This window comes from Panulirus ornatus, chromosome 63 (genome assembly GCF_036320965.1).
Source record: "Panulirus ornatus isolate Po-2019 chromosome 63, ASM3632096v1, whole genome shotgun sequence".
Taxonomy (NCBI): Eukaryota; Metazoa; Arthropoda; class Malacostraca; order Decapoda; family Palinuridae; genus Panulirus; species Panulirus ornatus.
In genome coordinates, this window is record NC_092286.1 from 3,384,544 (window position 1) to 3,403,945 (window position 19,402).

Consider the following 19,402-nt stretch of genomic DNA (forward strand, 5'->3'; position numbering starts at 1 on the left):
TCACTGAGGAATCCATGAGTGCGTCTAGACCAGGAGTGAACACTCTGTGATCTGACAGCTGCTGAAAATCCTGCAAAATCTGGAACTAGAATGAGCGTCTGGAAACCTCGGGAATTTCCCCTGTATGAAAAAAAGGCCTGACAAGGTTTTTATTAGGTTGTGAAGCTGTGGTATGGGGCAGTCTAGCAAGTGCTCAAGCCTCACATAGGGCTGGTGTTAAGCTTCCTTAGACTTTACTCACTGAGTGATGCTGGAAACAAAGTATTTGAGGAAACCGAATTATAAGTGACCAGTAAGCTCTAACATCGACTGAGAAAGGTAAGAAGAAGTAGCGGGAGTTCACACTGGGCGACCTTAAATATGATTAGGAAAATAGATCAACTTAAGAACATCATTGCTAACTGAGCTTCAGTCAAAAGCTTTGTGATTAAAACAATTATTTACCACCAGTTAGCCAGGGAAGCTCCTCCGCATGTGACACCTGAAACGATCAAGTGTAAGCTTGCTGGGCCTGCGAGAGCCAGATAATGAGCATGTCACAGAATGTAGACAAATGAGTATTTTGAGAAGGACGTTAACCTTACTTTGAAGACTTAATCTGAACTCAGTGAAACAATAATCCAGTGACACTTATCACAGATGTGATGTTACGAAAAATCTAAACAAGAAATGAATTTCAAATGATTGTGAAGATTTTCGTAAATTTTTTTGACCAGATATCGGGAAGCATAGCTGGTGTTTGAGTTATCAGAAGGTGACTGAAAAAAAAATCAAATTTTTCTTCTTGAAATAAAACCTGTGAACTTAAAGCCTTTGTGAACTATGGTATTTACGTCATTGGTTTACACAGAAGAGAAAGATGTATGTGAGGAGAGAGAGAGAGAGAGATGATACAGTGTATGTACCAGTCTACTGTAAGCCATCCTACCGTCCCTGAGATCGACTGACCAAGAAATATCGAGGATGGAGAGTGGTGAGGTAGTGGAGGTCCCTCGCTGACACACAGTCTGGCTCGGGTGAGGCTAATCTTATGGCAGCCAGGAGGTGGCCCCTGACGCCTCACACACACAGCTCGACGACACACACAACTTGATGTAAGGAAGAGCTGGACGACACATCGCCCTGAGCGACGTGCTGGTCGACACGAGTCGTGTAACGCGACATCGCCGCTGGGTCGCTCGTGCGCCGCCGCCGCCGCCGCCGCCGCCGGGAGGCAGGCGGCGGAGCGGCAGCGATCGCGGAGACGTTAGCGAGCGGAGGATCCCTTCCCGCCGATCAGGCTGGGCGGTCCGTACCTCCTGCTCCGACGCTGTTTGGGTCCGGCTTTTGGGGGAGATTTTTGGCTGTGACTTTTTTGATTGGTTTGCCTTTGCCATAGCCAGCTCGTTAAGGTGTGTTATCACTATCTATCGACTGCTTGAATCAAGTCTCTGTGGTAAGCAGGTGCTGAAGATACCCTGTTGTGGCGAGCTACAACAGCTGTTGTAGGAAGCTGGTTGTTGAGTTAGTCTTGGTGTGGGGAGCTGGTCACTGAGTTAGTCTTTACGGGGAAACGCATGGTTAAGAAGTTAGCTTTTCCTCAGACAAGTCATGGATGAAAAAAGACTTCCGATCTACAGTTGTGATCAAATGAGTCTTCCTGTTGGTGGTCAGTATTTCTGTGGCAGATACTCAGCTACCTCAGCTCTACTGTGGGCAGCGGCGGGATGGTTCTGACAGCAACGGTATGGAATCATGAGGAACCCCACATAGACAGGTCATCCCACATATCTAGCCACTGTCTACGATGCGCTGCTGTCTGTAGTTGACATCAGGTTCTTGGAATCACTTGTCTTGGTTTTATTCTGAATTTACATTTTCTTTCTAAACTGTTTAAAGAGCTGAAACATCGCCGTGGGTTCCACCCCGTCTGCACAACCTTGTCACTATTTTCTCTGATGTTTCAAATTTAATTTTCCATCTGTGTTTTTGACATCGACAGCAATCCTCTGGTGCCCCCTGCTTTACCTAATACATTATATATATATATATATATATATATATATATATATATATATATATATATATATATATATATATATATATATATATTATATATATTATATATATATATATATATATATATATATATATATATATATGGAAAGGATCACAATTTTGCGCGTGATCGAGATATTCCTATGAGTCCACGTGTTTCATTTTCCCCGTGGACTCATAGGAATATATATGTATGTATATATATTCTCTCTCTCTCTCTCTCTCTCTCTCTCTCTCTCTCTCTCTCTCTCTCTCTCTCTCTCTCTCTCTCTCTCCTGGCCAGTTCCTCGCGGCGACAAACAGGGACGCTCCCGGCCGTTGTATGGCCATAAAGGAAACTTCTGATGACCTCGTCAGCCAGGCCCTTAACAACAACGACGACAATAACTATAACGAACATCACGAGTCATTCACACAATAAACAAAGGCAGACAAAATAACCCTAAACGCTTCTAAAGACTTTTAAAAGTCCACAAAAACACCCAATAGGTTCAGAATGTTCAAAGTAAACCAGAAATGCTAGATTGGTCTTTAGATTAAGAAAAAAAAAGTTGGACAAAACACAAACAGTTCTGAAAGAGACAAAGGAGATTCCACCGCCATTATCTCTGTATGGACAATGGTAGACTACCCCGGGAGGCATCTAGCTCCCCAGATTTCAGATAATATAGTTACGTCTCTCAGCCAAATAATACTTGTGTACGATGGTTCAGTCTCCGTGTGTCGCTGGGGAAATATAGTTACGTCTCAGCCAAATAGTACTTGTGTACGATGGTTCAGTCTCCGTGTGTCGCTGGGGAAATTATCATCGACAGTTTGTTGACAACGGCAGGTCCTCCTCACAGTGCACCATGACTGGTCTCAAGACAGACTCGCTTTAAATACGGTACGACGTGTGGGTCTCTGGCTGGCCTGCACCTTTATGAACAGGAGGCTTGAGTGTGGACCATGACTGGGGTCTTTAATATATTTCCACCTTCTCAAGCATGAAATGTTAGGCACGTGTCTGAAAGATTTGTACGTTCTTGAATATGAATCATGACTCGGGTCTTGCACATAATCTAAAGCCAGACTGATCTCGGGATTTTTAGATTGAGAGATTGAAGACAAGTTTTCATTTCTCATCTGATATTCATATTCATAAACTTTTGTCCATGTCTCAATATAAATTTTTTTAGAGTTTTGAGTATTTTTCTCTGTTATAATGGCTTAAAATATCATTGAAAAAAGTCTCTTCGAAGTTTGGCCAAGTTTTAGATGCTGTATCTTGTGAACAGAATTTGAAGGTGTATCATGTTAGTGTTAGATAGTTATGTCTTCTTAGGCTTTTAGAGGCGTTAATTGCCTACTAACTCTTTAAAAGTTGTATTGTGCTAACCATGCTAAGATTTGAATCACAAATGAAGATTATTCCAATGAATTGGTCAGCCACAACTTCAGCAAGGGAAATTATTTTACCTGACGTCTTTATTGATAATTGTTGATGTTTAAATGAAGTTTCACAGACAAGAGAACTATTTCTTCCAGCAATAATCAGAGGATAATCCGCTGAAAGGTAAATACCTGACCTGTCTGGAGGATGATTCACAAACATTGTACCATGAAAGTGAAGAGCCATCGTGTCAAAACTAACAGGTTAATCTAACCCAGAATTATAACCGGTTTACCTCGCTCTGAAAGTTAACTTTGTATCGTCTGCCACATAGCTTGAGAAGCTGTTCTTAATAATATTGTGTTCTACTGGAATCACTGTCCGCCACCAGCTACATGTGATCGAGCCAGTCCATCCATACCTTCAAGCAAGAAACTAAATATGAAAATTGTTGACTTGGTGCGTTAGCTGGGGTTTAGGCTTATCAACATCGAGGGTCATTAAGTTCGTCAACGTCAAGTTATAATCACAACAGAAATATTCTGAATATTCAAGAGTTCAAGACGACTACAAGAACGAATATTGATAAAACACGATATTTTCCTTTTTTCTTATTTACTTAAATTGATAATTTCAGGCAACCTCATCTGCTATCATAACCTCATCTGCTATCATTTGATGATATATATAATAGAGTATCATAGATATTTATAAAAAAAAAAAAAAGGTTCGTTAGTGAGAAACGAGACCGCTCGAGGAAACGGTTCGAAGCCCCGTACTTTAACACGAAGCTTCTTACTGTAGCAAAGTTGCCCGCTACATTCCAGTTAATCCTATTTTGGTCGTTGTTAGATCAACGTTAACTGTATCTCATCATTGTCAAGTTTAGATCTTTGTCTTTCAAACCTTCCCTCAGACTCACTGTACAGGCTCCTGAATCAGCACTGTTCACGTTAATCACTAAATCCCCTGATAGCGCCAACAATGGTATACGAACCAGTGAACATATACGATGTCTTACTGCCGCCACAACCATCACAACACCAGAGACGGAGAGCCTACGCCGCAGCGTCCGCTGCCGCCCTTACCTGCCGCCTGCGGACATCATGCTCACTGCTTGCTTGCGGCGCCTCAGTCGAGGAACTTTTGTTTATGTAATGAAGACCTGCATCATAAGATCGCTTACTTCATTCTCTCGCCTTCATCAAAACTTATATATATATTTTTTTTCTTTTTTTGCTTGTATTTATCATCAAGTTGAGGAAAGTTGGATGTGTGTATTTTGCTTAGTTATTTGTTTTGACGGGGTTAGAAAATCATGTATATATATATATATATATATATATATATATATATATATATATATATATATATATATATATATATATATATATATATTCGCTCCATTATTCATATTACGCCTACGTTCACCATTTGTAAGCCTATGTCAACTTTTTTCTTTAAATTCGTTTTCATCCTAACCAACCTTAGCCAACATCGCCGAGTAAGAACAGAGGCATCAGTTGACCAGCATCACACAACCAATGAAATTAATACAAACAAGTACATCAAGTTATGAGTTGATAACCCAGCAGCCGGCAGCAGCACCAGTGATCCATGTAATGCCACAGCACCATCACGAGGGACTCCATCATAGTAATCACCGACATAAACCAACTGGGTCAATGTTGAACAAAGTATAACAAATAAAATTCCAATAAACTAATGAAGCGAAATGAACTCTTATGACCATAACCATCCACGTAAGGTCAGTAAGTTGTCAATGATGATGACAAACCAATTTGAATCGAACATGAACCACTGTTTTCGAAAACTGGAATGAGCCTCGTGAAGAAGCACCAGCCAGGGTACAACACATTCGACTTGGAGCCAATTACCTGCGGAAATAACAACAGGAGAATAAATCTTGTGAAGAAGAAGTGACTCTGGAACCGTGCAATGTATGTGATGAGCTGCAGACGTGGTGGTAGATGATTTACAACCCTGGCTGGAGGAGAAGCTGAATTCTGGCATTACAATCATCTGTCTGAGTTACTGCGCGCACACCAGTCTCTCTGTTGACTGAGAGAAGATACGTCCATTTCTTCGGGAACTTTTTAAGATTGTAAAGTAGCCGCATTCAGAGCTGCTATTGTGTTTACTGGTTGTATATGTGTTAGCAATCTGAAGTTCATGTTGCAATCTATTGAAGTACATCATTACAAGAAAAGTAGACCCATATGTATCACACGCAGGTCAGGAAGTGAGATAGTTCTTGTATATATGAGAGAGAGAGAGAGAGAGAGAGAGAGAGAGAGAGAGAGAGAGAGAGAGAGAGAGAGAGAGAGAGAGAGAGAGAGAGAATTGGACTGAAACAGGGCATTTGAAGCTTTGGAGGTAAGCCCTGGAAAGGTCTGCTGGGCCTGGTTGTGCATCATGCATGACAGTTAGAGGATGGATGTGCGCGGATGTGGCCTTTCTTCGTCTGTTCCAGGCGTTACTCAAATACAAAAACGGGAAAGCCTCGTTCATATCGAACCACACTGCCAGTTCGAGACGGTTCGATCCACGCAAATATTGACTCCACCTTTTGCTTAAATAAAAACTTGAACATTTCCGTTTATTTAGCAATTACTGATATTTACCTAAGGTTACGGCGAAGCAAGGGTGACAAGAATTAATGGAGGATCTTATATTCCCTATCCCGTCCTACCATACGACAAAAAAAAAAGATAGATATATATGTGCTTTGCCCTCCACCTCCCTGCTTTAATTGAATGTCGAAAACCCTCTTTTTTCTCTCTCCCTTTCTCTTTTTCATTGCTCGGACTGTAATCACCAATTTCACGAGCGGTAGCCTGATATGAGCAGAGTAAGGACCACACGCGCAATGGTGGCAGAGGACAAGACTCAGAGCTACCAGAGGGCGCAACACTGTTACGAAGAAGGCCGCTGGGGGAGCGTGACGACAAACCCGCCAGCACTGTGTGTATATATGTGAGGACGTCCGCATTAAGATGTAGATATGCGCCGCTGAGTTCGTGCGTTCTGGTAAAGCAGTACAGCATACTAGGTTGCATTAAATTTGGCTTAGAACTTGAATAGTTTACGGTGGATTTTCTGTGCATTGAATTTCTTTCTGTGTGGTTCCTAAGTTAAGTGCTGATCTTAGTCTTCTGAAACTCGTTTACACTTTTTTGTTTTCCAATATATCTATAGAGTATTTGACCGTTGCAAAGGTGTCTAGAAACCTGTTTCTCTCACTACTGGCATCACGTCGATATTTCCTTTGCGGTTCTGTATATTCAGAGTTGCTTGGCCATCCTTGCTTGTTGGTTGTTATTATTTGAGACCAAACATATTTTGCCTCTGAACTCCAGTGAAACATCAGATCTTCCTGAGTAGTTTATATCACAAATTCCATCATTTTCTGTAACTCATCTTCATCTTAATTTCCCCCTTATTTGTGTTACTATTTCATCAGTTTCTCGGGATACTAAAAATTTCCTCAGTTGGAATAGTGCTGTGGGAGTCTATTTACAGTTCTTCATTTCCTTGGATGACTGATTCTCGGGGAATTTCACCTGAGGCAGGTGGTCAAGTTCACACACTTCATCTATGACGTTCTCGAAAGATTCTGGCAATCCTGCGTTATGTAAGTGTACATGATCACATACATCGTTGTTAGACTTGTGTTTAGTTGAGGTACGCTGGATGTGACGCAGCTTCTTGCTCCAGTCTTGGATATTTCATGGTAGGTTTTCTGGGTTTTTCTTCACTTCTTTTTCCTCGATCTGTTCTTCTTTTTGTTTTCATTGCTGCCTCTTTTTGTCTTCGCCACATTGCAAAAATCTGGTGCGATTTTCTGCCGTTTATGCATTTGCTTGACACTGTCGTACACGTCCTCCATGTTTGGCCTGGTTCAGACCGTGTTGGGGAAACTTTTAGGTCATTTCTCTCAGCAGTTATTGGTCATGTTTTAAGTCGACTGTTGTCAGGAAGAAAACAGTTGCCTCGGTGGACAATTGTGAAAAGGAATAAAGACGGAAAGGAAAAATATATAGAATTAGAAAAAGATGTACAAAGAAAGCACAAGGTAAGTAGGTGGTCTGTATCTAGTGGAGCCTATGTTATCCCATAATGAGTCAGTTTTGTTTTTAGTTCATTCTTAGCTAATGTCTTGTGGTTGGAAGTCTTTAAACTATATTTTAGTAAACACTGTTGAGTCATGAGGCCGGACAAGTATACGAGGCTCCACCACCACTTGATGTGACATTCCCAGAGGTGTAGTGTGTCACGGACGGGTGTTTACCTGGTCCTCCTCTGCAGTCTGCAACATACTCACTCCACACTTGACTTCTCAAGAAAATGAATACATTCATTATGTTTTCCCAAATGAAATATACTGAGGATCTAACTTTTCTCAGCACAACATGACTCAGGAAGAGCAATATCAGATATATTCACACGGAATGCGACATGTAGTATTACCGCTACCACCCTGCCTCATCTGCTGACATAATTAGTGGCGAGTCTCTTTGAGTTGCTGGTAATTGATATCAAAGTTTTCTATGGAAGGTTTAATGACCCAGTCAGTCGATAAACCTAAAGACCAATGATCCAACCAGCAGTCACACACTTGGTGGCCAGTCAGTCAGTCAGTAACTGGTGTTGTTGCTCTTAGTCTTGTGATGAGATGGACACATCACAGGGGACCAGTATCGGCAAGCCAGTCATTAATTACTCCCGCCGCCGTTAGAGGCGCTTCGACCGAAACAATTGATCCTTTGTATGTGAGTGTCATAGTTAGGTAGGGAGGGGCGAGCCTTGTGTCCCGGAAACGCGTACCTTTGTATTGAAAAAAAGAAAAGCTTCACCGGAAGGTTCTTGTGCGTAGGCTGTACGGCAGTGACGAAATGAAAAAGTGGGAGACCAGATCCTTGTTCATGTAAATGGAAACACTGCTGTATGTTACATGGAGGGGAAAATGAAGTGGTGATATGCTGAAGGTGTGTGTGTGTGTGTGTGTGTGTGTGTGTCATGGAGAGGCCAGAGAGGAAATAGCTAAGGGGGAGGGGGAGTCTGGTACTGTTAGGGATGACGTAGGCTGTGGTGGTGATGGTGGGGGAGACAGACCAAGACCGGGCTGACGGTTGGTGACTGTTTTGGATGACATGGCGGATCATGGGTTACAGTGACTGTTACAGTGACTGTTACAGTGACTGGAAGTTCATAAAGAGATAGCATTATATGGACTTTCGCAGTGTAACGGTTAGCGTTCCTGACCGTGACGCGTTCACAAGCCGCCCAGGGTCGAGCACATTGGTTCCAATTGTGGTTGCAGCAGTCGGTCCGCAGTCAGCCCAGCTGTTCATCCACCCCTAGGGGTTGGTCGATAAAATGGGTACCTGGCTCAGACTAGGATATATATATATATATTTTTTTTTTTTTTTTTTTTTTATACTTTGTCGCTGTCTCCCGCGTTTGCGAGGTAGCGCAAGGAAACAGACGAAAGAAATGGCCCAACCCCCCCCCCCCCATACACATGTACATACACACGTCCACACACGCAAATATACATACCTACACAGCTTTCCATGGTTTACCCCAGACGCTTCACATGCCTTGATTCAATCCACTGACAGCACGTCAACCCCTGTATACCACATGACTCCAATTCACTCTATTCCTTGCCCTCCTTTCACCCTCCTGCATGTTCAGGCCCCGATCACACAAAATCTTTTTCACTCCATCTTTCCACCTCCAATTTGGTCTCCCTCTTCTCCTCGTTCCCTCCACCTCCGACACATATATCCTCTTGGTCAATCTCTCCTCACTCATTCTCTCCATGTGCCCAAACCATTTCAAAACACCTTCTTCTGCTCTCTCAACCACGCTCTTTTTATTTCCACACATCTCTCTTACCCTTACGTTACTTACTCGATCAAACCACCTCACACCACACATTGTCCTCAAACATCTCATTTCCAGCACATCCATCCTCCTGCGCACATCTCTATCCATAGCCCACGCCTCGCAACCATACAACATTGTTGGAACCACTATTCCCTCAAACATACCCATTTTTGCTTTCCGAGATAATGTTCTCGACTTCCACACATTTTTCAAGGCTCCCAAAATTTTCGCCCCCTCCCCCACCCTATGATCCACTTCCGCTTCCATGGTTCCATCCGCTGACAGATCCACTCCCAGATATCTAAAACACTTCACTTCCTCCAGTTTTTCTCCATTCAAACTCACCTCCCAATTGACTTGACCCTCACCCCTACTGTACCTAATAACCTTGCTCTTATTCACATTTACTCTCAACTTTCTTCTTCCACACACTTTACCAAACTCAGTCACCAGCTTCTGCAGTTTCTCACATGAATCAGCCACCAGCGCTGTATCATCAGCGAACAACAACTGACTCACTTCCCAAGCTCTCTCATCCCCAACAGACTTCATACTTGCCCCTCTTTCCAGGACTCTTGCATTTACCTCCCTTACAACCCCATCCATAAACAAATTAAACAACCATGGAGACATCACACACCCCTGCCGCAAACCTACATTCACTGAGAACCAATCACTTTCCTCTCTTCCTACACGTACACATGCCTTACATCCTCGATAAAAACTTTTCACTGCTTCTAACAACTTGCCTCCAACACCATATATTCTTAATACCTTCCACAGAGCATCTCTATCAACTCTATCATATGCCTTCTCCAGATCCATAAATGCTACATACAAATCCATTTGCTTTTCTAAGTATTTCTCACATACATTCTTCAAAGCAAACACCTGATCCACACATCCTCTACCACTTCTGAAACCGCACTGCTCTTCCCCAATCTGATGCTCTGTATATGCCTTCACCCTCTCAATCAATACCCTCCCATATAATTTACCAGGAATACTCAACAAACTTATACCTCTGTAATTTGAGCACTCACTCTTATCCCCTTTGCCTTTGTACAATGGCACTATGCACGCATTCCGCCAATCCTCAGGCACCTCACCATGAGTCATACATACATTAAATAACCTTACCAACCAGTCAACAATACAGTCACCCCCTTTTTTAATAAATTCCACTGCAATACCATCCAAACCTGCTGCCTTGCCGGCTTTCATCTTCCGCAAAGCTTTTACTACCTCTTCTCTGTTTACCAAATCATTTTCCCTAACCCTCTCACTTTGCACACCACCTCGACCAAAACACCCTATATCTGCCACTCTGTCATCAGACACATTCAACAAACCTTCAAAATACTCATTCCATCTCCTTCTCACATCACCGCTACTTGTTATCACCTCCCCATTTACGCCCTTCACTGAAGTTCCCATTTGCTCCCTTGTCTTACGCACCCTATTTACCTCCTTCCAGAACATCTTTTTATTCTCCCTAAAGTTTACTGATAGTCTCTCACCCCAACTCTCATTTGCCCTTTTTTTCACCTCTTGCACCTTTCTCTTGACCTCCTGTCTCTTTCTTTTATACTTCTCCCACTCAATTGCATTTTTTCCCTGCAAAAATCGTCCAAATGCCTCTCTCTTCTCTTTCACTAATACTCTTACTTCTTCATCCCACCACTCACTACCCTTTCTAAACAGCCCCCCTCCCACTCTTCTCATGCCACAAGCATCTTTTGCGCAATCCATCACTGATTCCCTAAATACATCCCATTCCTCCCCCACTCCCCTTACTTCCATTGTTCTCACCTTTTTCCATTCTGTACACAGTCTCTCCTGGTACTTCCCCACACAGGTCTCCTTCCCAAGCTCACTCACTCTCACCACCTTCTTCACCCCAACATTCACTCCTCTTTTCTGAAAACCCATACTAATCTTCACCTTAGCCTCCACAAGATAATGATCGGACATCCCTCCAGTTGCACCTCTCAGCACATTAACATCCAAAAGTCTCTCTTTCGCACGCCTGTCAATTAACACGTAATCCAATAACGCTCTCTGGCCATCTCTCCTACTTACATAAGTATACTTATGTATATCTCGCTTTTTAAACCAGGTATTCCCAATCATCAGTCCTTTTTCAGCACATAAATCTACAAGCTCTTCACCATTTCCATTTACAACACTGAACACCCCATGCATACCAATTATTCCCTCAACTGCCACATTACTCACCTTTGCATTCAAATCACCCATCACTATATATATATATATATATCACATGTTGACCAAATGGCGTCCTAGCTTCGTCTCTTCGCTGTATATCAACTGTCCGTTATATTTCTCTCTTGTGTCTCCCCTGATGATGTGATTATTACACGAAAGTGCACTCGGAAACTTATCGTGTTTCATTTTCCCCGTGGACGCGTAGGAATTTATATATCGCATAACGCCCTCCAAACGCAAGGACTCGAACCCGGGACCTTTGCGTGGTAGTTGGGAGCGCTAACCGCTCGGCTATGATGATAGACGAGCTCTCAGCGCTCCCAACTACCACGCAAAGGTCCCGGGTTCGAGTCCTTGCTGTTGGAGGGCGTTATGTGATCTATGAAAGTACGCGTTCATATGCACTATATTCATATATATATATATATATATATATATATATATATATATATATATATATATATATATATATAGTGATAAACCTGAGGAAATTCATTCTCATATGTCCATGATATAAAGACATAAACCATCTACTGAGAGACAACATTATCCGCAGACCAACGTTCATGATCCCCACACATACTGATACACAAGAGTCAATAAATCCTTGTAATACTAACAAGAAAAACAGAGAAAGACAAATAATCCTCAGTAACAGATGAACAATAAGACGTAATAAAACTCACAGTATCTCCACCTCACAATAAAGTTCAGCATAACTGCAAAACAAATGAACGTCGCCTTTAACACAGCGTAACGCCCCCCTAAAAAAATGGATTCCGGGCCACTCGTTGCCCGCCCTGCAATAAGATCGAACCCAATACCTCCATTTCTATAATCACATACAATTTCGGTGAGCGTGACTGGGGCGTAAATGTATGCAGACTGGGCACTAATGCTCGGCTTGCCTGCGGACCGACCCTCACACGATTACCCGTTCAGTAATTCCCCGCAATTAAATCGTAAAACGAACGCCAAACAAATGGCGCATTTCTTCGAACTTGCTCAGCGAACGAGGCCTCGAGCGCGTCAGATTTTCGAGACTCGAGACATCAATTACGTGTGTCTGAAACTTCCTGCCGCGGCGGATGGGTGTTGTTGGGTAAGAGTCGAATCGGGAATAAAACAGTGAATCATACAGTTCGGTCACTGCAGACGAGAGTCAAACCAGGTAATAATGGGCTGAATAAAACGAATCGGTCATAACTGGCGAGAGTCGAATTAGGTAACAAAGCGCTGAATCACACAGTATGGTACTAACAATATTTAGGTAATGAAGCACTCATTTCGGTGCTGACGGGAATCGAATCTGGTAATGAAACTGAATCGTACGGTTCGATCACGACTGGCGTGAAGCAAATCAGGTAAAGAAGCAATGAATCTCAAGGTTCGGGACTGACATAAGTCGAATCTGGTTTTGAAGCCTTGAAGCACACGGTTCGGCATCGACGGGAGTCAAATCAGGTAACGAAGCACTGAATCGCACGGAACACTGATCAACCCTGATATTATTGCATCGTTCAACCACCCACCGAAGGCCACACCATCCCCTCTCCACACCATCTTTCCTAACTTTTATTTCTCCTTTTTATTTCTTTTTGTCTTTCCACTGTGTTCCTCTCTCTCTTCTCTCCCTCCCTTCCTCCCTCTCTTCACTCCTGACACTTCACGGTTCGTGGTGGGTGGAATACATTAGCGCCAAAGCAAACATCTGGCGTGATAGCAAAGTGCAAATTAAATTAAACTGTAACTTGTGTCTTTAATGTGGCCAGGTTCTCGACTTTTTGTGCAGTTAATTGTGGCTATTGGCGCGGGACCCGTGTGTGTGTGTGTGTGTGTGTGTGTGTGTGTGTGTGTTACGACGTTGGGGAGGAAGTTTGATCTTTTTTTCCATCTCTGTCCATATCTATCTCTCGCTGCTTTTCTTATATATATATATATATATATATATATATATATATATATATATATATATATATATATATATATATATATATATATATAAACGTCTCGGGACTCCTCTTGCTTGTGGTGAAGCCGTGAATGAAAAGCCACCCTCGAGCGAGGTTGTATCTTCAGAATACAATATTTTAAAAAGCTTCGTGTGGTTCGTGTCCACATAGAAACTATGGGATGCAGCAGCCAATCACGTGCTGAGCGTCCAGGGCTCTGTATCTGGAGGCACCTCATGACAACACTGGCCGAAAGTCTGTCGGCAGAACAGCAAGATCATGGCAGACGGACAGGGAGGGATGAGGAAGGGTGACAAGACGAGAGCTGATAAGGCAGAAGGTTATTGATTTCGCTTTGGACAAGACAGAGATGAAGTACTACGTGAGCACCTCTCCATACTGCAGCGCATGAGACCATTTTTCATATGGAACAGCCACTTACAAGAGAAATTATTTCGGCACTTGTACAATATCTCCAGGTTTTGTGTGGGGTTCCCACGAGAGAGTGGAAGATATGGTTATGTCCAGGATGTGTGTGTTACTGCACGGTAGAATTAGAGGTTTTGACATTCTATAGTGGGAAATGAGTGTGTTATAGGAATAGGTAGGTACTGAGTTTTTTACACCGTTGAAATTAATCAATCTACGTACACACTCCCCATCCCCCACATGCCAAGGTACAGTGCGGGACCGAATAGAGAGGAGGTATGTTCAGTGCGAGATATAGAGGGAGCACTGGTGTGTGTGGAGGAGGCGAGGGGGAAGTAAGAAGAGTAGAATCATCGGCTGAGGGAATAATGCTAATGGAGAGAAGAAAGAGAGTAAGTGATACGACAGAACCCTGAGGGACTCCACCGTTAATAGAATAAGAGGGATAGGTCGCCCCCTTCAACCACTGTTACATAGGACTGATAAGAGATGAAGCTATGCAGTACAGAGCAGAGCAGAAAAGCCAAAAGAAAGAAATTTAGAAAGCAAAGGCTTGTGCCACACCCTGTCAGATGCCTTAGAGATGTCGAGATTCTCGACTAAGCATTACATTGCCTCTTTACCTTATGAGGAGCAGTGTCAAATGCTCTCCGGCAGTCTAGATACAAACATTCCACCTAACTTCTCTCTTGTCTAACACAGAGCTCACTCTCTCGTAGAAAACTTCGAGGTTCGTTGCAGATGACCTCTCCGAGTCCGTGTTGTCCTTCTTTTAGGTGGTTTCTCCTTCTCAGGAAGTCATCATCATTTGCTTTCTGATTATCTTTTTCAGTGTCTTACAGACCACACTCGTCATGGAGACCGGCCAAGTGTATCTGCACACATCCTCAACACATGTGGGAATATGTGTGTGTGCACTGCTACTGACTCTCCTTTGTGATGCGATGCAGAGAAAAGGTCTACTTGAAGGTGTGTTTCATTAGGCATATTGGAAGCTTCGGGATAAGTTTAATCTCCTCACATATACAGCAGGATGACTCTGCCTCAGACAGAATAGCAACTAAAAAAAAAATGAAATCACGATGATGAATATAGTTTGGTTCCCCATCGATTGAGCATCTTCAGCATCATCATCATTGTCGTCACCTACACCAACATCCTGGACACAAAGCAGCGATACAGTATTGGATCTACTAGGAAATGCCTCAAGGGACGCACAGTTACCGGTACACTGCCGCTACTTTCAAAAACTTCTGAAGTCTGGTCGTAGTTTGGGTCGAACGCCTGCATTTAAGCGTTAGGCAGAGGACATAACAAGTATGGTTGTTGGTACGCCTGGGCTCCCTGCTCTGTGGTTAGCCTCCCACCTACACGTAATCATTATTGATACTGGTGATAATGGAAGCGATCCTTGCCCTGGACAGAGGAGCCGCGGGCCATTCCTTCTTAACCCATGCATCCCAGCCGACACAGTTGCCAAGTATGGGTTATGAAGGATTTTCTCGTTTCTATGTGGCTGCCGACCTGGTCATTACATTGACAGTTTGTTTCCTGTTCGTTGCTGGTGCCGGACGGGTTGCGTTATGGTGAGTCACAGGACGAAGGCGAGATACTCCATCTCTCAAAGTGACCGGGAAATATGAGGAATGAGACATACTTGGTGATCTACAACTCTCTCTCTCTCTCTCTCTCTCTCTCTCTCTCTCTCTCTCTCTCTCTCTCTCTCTCTCTCTCTCTCTCTCTATCGGGAAGTACATTACTTGTACTGCCCACCTGGGTATTGGATGGATTCGTGACAACTGTGCTGTGAGCCAGCGCTTCAGTGGCTGTCAAGAGTCACTTCTTTGCCCTAGGTGGCTGTCTTTTCTGTCTGCCTCACCCACGCATGTGCAGCTGTCTTTCAGTCCGCAAACATATAATCTATCCATCTCGTACATAACACCTGACACCACGTAACTCACACGACAACACGCAAGCCTTGCCCTCTGGCAAGATATCTTTGCAGGTATTCGTAAGTACTCTCTCTCTCTCTCTCTCTCTCTCTCTCTCTCTCTCTCTCTCTCTCTCTCTCTCTCTCTCTCTCTCTCTCTCTCTCTATATATATATATATATATATATATATATATATATATATATATATATATATATGAAATATTTGGCAAGATATAACAAACAAGAGACCATGATATAGGGATTCATACTTTGACCAAACTTACTTTTATAAGTAGATATATCCTATGTGACCTTTCATTGTACTGTGGCATATCTTATCAGACGGTCTAGCTATACCCTACGACAGAGACTATACCACAAACTACTACAGACATTATCTATACCACAAGCCACTATAGACGTTATCTATACCACAAGCCACTATAGACGTTATCTGTACCACAAGCCACTATCGACATTATCTGTACCACAAGCCACTATAGACATTATCTGTACCACAAGCCACTAGAGACATTATCTGTACCACAAGCCACTAGAGACATTATCTGTACCACAAGCCACTAGAGACATTATCTGTACCACAAGCCAACCATATTAACGCTATTGCAGTCTACCAGGGTTGCCATATGAACGTTCCTCTGCTCTTCACTATACACTTCACGTGGCTACTACCATCACACACACTCACACACACAGCCCATACACTGAACCTTCCTTAAAGATGAATTTCCCGGGATGATGAACAAGGTTGCGGACGTCTTTTGTCGTCTTGGTATAGCTCTGTGTTGGCTGTGAGCTGTGAGTCTTGGGTTCCGTACCGGACCAGCCTGGCGAAGGTGTTGGTTAAAGTGTTGTCAAAGAGGAGCTCTCCTGTCGAGCCCCCGCTGGCTGCTGGCTGGGCTCACATGACGTCTGACATCAATGTCACTTTAGACCAAAGTTTGTTTTTGTTCAGCCAACAGCTAGAGTAAGCAAGCACCTTACCTGACATTATGACCCCATTACCACGACGGCACGATCCTTGACCACGACAATACCACCCTTGAGCACGACGGTACGATCCTCCAGCACGACAGTGCGACTCTTGAGTACGACAGTACGAACCTTGAGCACGACGGTACGATCCTCCAGCACGACAGCGCGACTCTTGAGCACGACGGTACGATCCTTGAGCACGACGGTACGATCCTCCAGCACGACAGCGCGACTCTTGAGCACGACGGTACGATCCTTCAGCACGACGGTACGATCCTTCAGCACGACGGTACGATCCTTCAGTACGACAGTACGAGCCTTGAGCGCGACGGTGTTCGGCCCTTTGATTTCACAGGTCGGTCTTTGACCAGACCCTCATTGGTCGAGTCAAATTCCACACCATCATGAATAATGGTTAGACCGTCGGACTCGTACCGTCGTGCTCAAGGGTCGTACCGTCGTGTTCATGAGTCGTACATAAATACTCAGGGGTAGAAACTTCTATATAACTACTTTATTTCTTCCTGTTATATCTATCTGTAAAACCTTCCTCATAACTTTCATTACCATCTCTTTTATTACGTTATTTACCATTTCTCCTCTCTCGTCATTACATTAATTTCTTGTCATTACTGTGATTATCTCATTACTTATCAATCACTGCCTTCATGCTACCTTATCAATCACTATATCATAATATCACTACACACAATCATACAATCTTCTTATATCTATCATATCTATAAAAGTAAAACTTTACCAGTTGATTCTTTATATTCATAGCTTTATCTATGTAGTCTCTCTCTCTCTCTCTCTCTCTCTCTCTCTCTCTCTCTCTCTCTCTCTCTCTCTCTCTCTCTCTCTCTCTCTCCCTGTCATCAGAGAACACAGGTGAGAAGATATCACTAACAAGCCAGGTAATCAACGGGAAGACAATGAGATCCTTCACCAGAGACAGAAGATGGATGATGATGATGATAATGTTCACTGTTTATGTATGAATGAAAACTGGAGGCCCGTGTCTCGTACGGCCGCCCACCAAACAAACAGAATTATAGACGCCAGGGAGTTATAGACGCCAGGGAGTTATAGACGCCAGGGAGTTATAGACGCCAGGGAGTTAGTCAGACTTCCCGAGTGGTGGTTCGTGGTTCTCGTGGTGTCACACACTATTACCGATACTGAATATTTCTGAATCTTTCATGAGACTTCAGTGGTGTTGAGGACATAACAACGTGACCACTCAACTGAAGAGTGACCTCAGTTGTGATGTCAAGCATCTTGACATCTGGTCTGACTGACGTTTGTGACATCAAGTAGCAAGAACAGCATAGAATCTTGACCTCTGACCTATAATGATGTCATCTGTGACATCTACAACCCTCCGTTCTCTAAAAGCCAATCTTACCTCAAGGAAGGATTAGAAAACACAGCTAGAAACCATGTTAGAGTTTAGACACACACACACACACACACACACACACACACACACACACACACACACACACACAGACACACACATACACACATACACACACACACACATATTTTGGCAGGTGTCTCAGCTGACAACTGTTGGGCTACCGTCCATAATCAAGAAGTTTAAAGTGTTTTAATATCGGTATCCAACAAAAAAAAAAAAAACAGGCCACTTATCTTACAGCCTTCCATTAGGGAGGTCGCCTCATCCCAAACCACCTGCCACTCTGGTCCTGATATCTTGTCATTAATCCAGCAGGCCGACCTGTTATCTTGTCCTGACGCATCAGACCCGATGTCTTGTCTAGATACATCTGTCTGGGTGTCATATCTTGCTAGTACACATCTGGCTTGGTATCTTACATTTCTAACACACACCTGGACTGATAGCTTGCTAGGACGCATCTTGCTTGCTTGCATTTTATACATTTGTTTTCTTATGCCAAATCTGGCTATCTTGTCTTGTTAAGACACAGTTAGCTTGCTACTCTATCCATTATTTGATCTCCAGTCATTTTATGCCAAATCTGGTTTGTTATCTTCTCTTGTTAAAGCATATATCAGCGTACTATCTTGATATACATATAGTCTTCTTGTCTGGATACAGCTGACTTGCTATTTTGTCGTACACATGAACTACCTTCCGAAGACACATCTGGCTTGCCATCTTTCACCACACGTCTAGAAATGTTGATGTGTCATTTCATATGTAATATTGTACCTGGCAACGCTGTTATTCACAGCAGTTTCCCATTGCCATAGTATTTCCAGAGTTGCCAACGTTGTGAGCAACAGAACCTATACATTCTGTCTGTCTGTCCATCTATTTTGAAGCCTGTCATCTAGCTGTCTATGTGTCTGATTAAGCATGACGACTTAACTCCTTGAATACGACGATTACAATCACAACGTTTTAAGCTCATCATCACGACAACTGAACACTTTGAGTACGGCAGATGAACACCTTGCGTCCTCCTCCTCACCCTTGACCAACAGAGTCATCATCTGACGTGTTCATAACACAATCATTGGTGGTGGAAATTTAGAGAGGATGACACAT

The 19,402-nt window shown here is 43.2% G+C and overlaps 1 protein-coding gene across 3 annotated transcripts in view; it reads left to right on the top strand.

The window, feature by feature from the left end:
• Positions 1-19,402, top strand: part of LOC139745852 (protein gooseberry-like) — an 89,474-nt gene that overhangs the window by 43,989 nt on the left and 26,083 nt on the right. The gene's annotated exons all lie outside the window — the stretch shown is intronic.